Genomic DNA, 2,500 nt, shown 5'->3' with positions numbered 1-2,500 from the left:
TCAGACATCAGATATCTGTTCTCACTGTCAAGTATACAGTGTACATACCCTAGGTCTTTGGATAATTCATATCAAACTATTTCTCTAAAGTAAAGAGAAATTACCCAGAGTATACAGTATTCAAATGCTATCTAACATTCTGTGCTCCAGGGGAGAGATAACAGCCCTTAGAGCTGAGCTAAAGAGACAGCATGTTACAGTCACAGTATTCTGCACCACAAGCCAAAGTTTACAGCATCTTGCATGGATATAGTATTACATCCTACACTATATGGGAGAAATAGTCATTGTCAGCCTATGTTATAGGTACAGTTTTAGTATTTTTTCTTTCCAAAAGTCTATGGAAACATGTGACTTCCATGGAGGAGATTATAGCATCCATACATATTTGCATCACACATGCCTACTATATATGAAACGAGCCTTATTATGTATCTTAGCATTACCCAAAGTATATTAGAGACAGTACCTTACAGTCACAGACACAGTAGCCTATCCATAGATTGACAAGTAAAAATAAATGGGAGAGGTCTCCTTGTACTGGAAGTGTTCTCAACAGTACAGCATGTGACCCTTTTTTGAATGAAAATTCAGTTTTGGTTGCCAAACTGTCACAGTTCTTCTGCCCTTCAAAGCAAACATTTGTATGAATGTTTACAATGTTAGCATTCTCTGCTCCACTGCCAAGCTCTCCAGCTCAGGAGACCGTTTGTTACAGTTGCAGTATATGTGCAATACAAACCAAAACTGTGCTTGATTGTATGCATATAATGTAACATCCTATCCATATATGGGAGAGATTGCCTGTCTTGCCAGGTAATGTGATTCTTAGACGAGCTATGCTGACATGTATACAGTTTTAGTTGGACTTTGGCTTGCCACTCCCCATTGGGGAGAAATGGGGATCGTGTGCTGGGTTATGGAGCAGGAGAGAAGAAAGGTGCATGTGGAAAGGAAGGGAGAGGAGAAACTGGCCCATATGCTGACTGAAGGTATTTATAGATTTAGGAAAGGTAGATACCATAGATCAATCAATAAATCATTCAAAATGACTTAAATAGCACATTATTATACAAAATTGTCATTCAATGTGCTAAAGAGTCAAGACTGAGAAAAGAGAAGAAAAAGAAACAGTATTGTGTTCTAGATAGTAGATAATCAACTATCACCAAAGGCAGATGAGAATAAATTTGTTTTTAATTTCCTGCTAAAACAAGATACTGCTGGGGCAGTTCTCATCTGGATAGGAAGTTGGTTCCAGCATTTTTCAGCATGATGACTAAATGCCATTTAGCCCTGTCTAGACCTGACCATAGGCACAGCTAGTAGAGGATGTGTAGTGGATAGGTGTTCATACAGACACACATAGAAATGTAGCAAAACATGACCCATAACCGAATCAAATTATAATGTTGTACCCTGCAGAGGCAACAGAAGGTAACTTGAGTTTACACTCAATGACCTATATCCACTTTGGAACTTTTTTGGAAATTGGCATTTTTGTATTGAGCATTGCATTGCATTGCATTGCAAAATGCATTATATATATATATGAATTCAAACATAGATGATACGACGTCTGAACAGTCAATTCCATTACACCTTTTGTCCTCTCTACACTTAAAGTGCCATCTGGCAGCACAGGAGTTAAGGTATGTTTCCCTAACTTGGCCGGCCCCGCCTCGAATCCCCTAATGTTTGCACAGATGAGCAGAGACACAGTACAGACACCCTACAGTAGTTCGGATCACTTCCTGTGTGTGTGTTCTCAAATCAAAAGGAGATTAGCTGCTGTTCTGGACGTGGTCCTGTCTATGATGTAAATATTTTATTTGGACCCCGACCCGTCTCGCGTGGTTTATTAATCCATTCCAGACTGTAACGGGGCCAAATGTTTACACACCCCATCCGCCTCTCTACCTCCTGTGGTTGTCTGAGCAGGGTCGCTGACAGATTTACCAGGGCCCGGGGACAAAGTCATTTGGAAGGTCCCCCACTCAATACATACAGTGTAACGGGGACCCAATTCTGTGCCCCACTCTGTTCCTGGGCCCAGGATAACTGAGCCTGTTGTCCCCCCTCCTGTCTGCTTCCCTATGTATGTGCACTGTTGTCTCTGTGTCAGTATGTGCATTAAAGATTGCAATGTGAAGTCTGTGGGTCAGAGAAGTGACCATAGTTGGGTGGTCTGCCTGAAGGGAGCATATTACGCAATTGTTGTAGTTTACAGGTACGCTGACAGCTTTTGCCAGGGCCATGACAAAGTCATCTGAAAGGGACCCTCATCCATTACATACGATGAAAATCCAATTTTGGGTCCCCTCTCTCCTTTGGCACGGGACAACTGACCCCTTTGACCCCTCCTGTTGACTACCTTGTTAGCGTATGTAGTTGCTGAGTCCACATCAATTGAATGTAAGGAATTGTATTGGCTTGACTGTATAAATAGTAGTAGCATGTAAAACATAAATATCACACTATTACATCATTTTTCAGAGTT

General features: G+C 41.2%; 1 protein-coding gene across 1 annotated transcript in view; it reads left to right on the top strand.

The window, feature by feature from the left end:
• Window positions 1-2,500, top strand: part of LOC134467805 (vinculin) — a 75,692-nt gene that overhangs the window by 56,474 nt on the left and 16,718 nt on the right. The gene's annotated exons all lie outside the window — the stretch shown is intronic.

The sequence above is a fragment of the Engraulis encrasicolus genome, chromosome 17 (genome assembly GCF_034702125.1).
Source record: "Engraulis encrasicolus isolate BLACKSEA-1 chromosome 17, IST_EnEncr_1.0, whole genome shotgun sequence".
In the NCBI taxonomy this organism is placed as follows: Eukaryota; Metazoa; Chordata; class Actinopteri; order Clupeiformes; family Engraulidae; genus Engraulis; species Engraulis encrasicolus.
The sequence above is the reverse complement of the archived record's forward strand: the minus strand, read 5'-3'. Positions and strand labels throughout refer to the sequence as shown.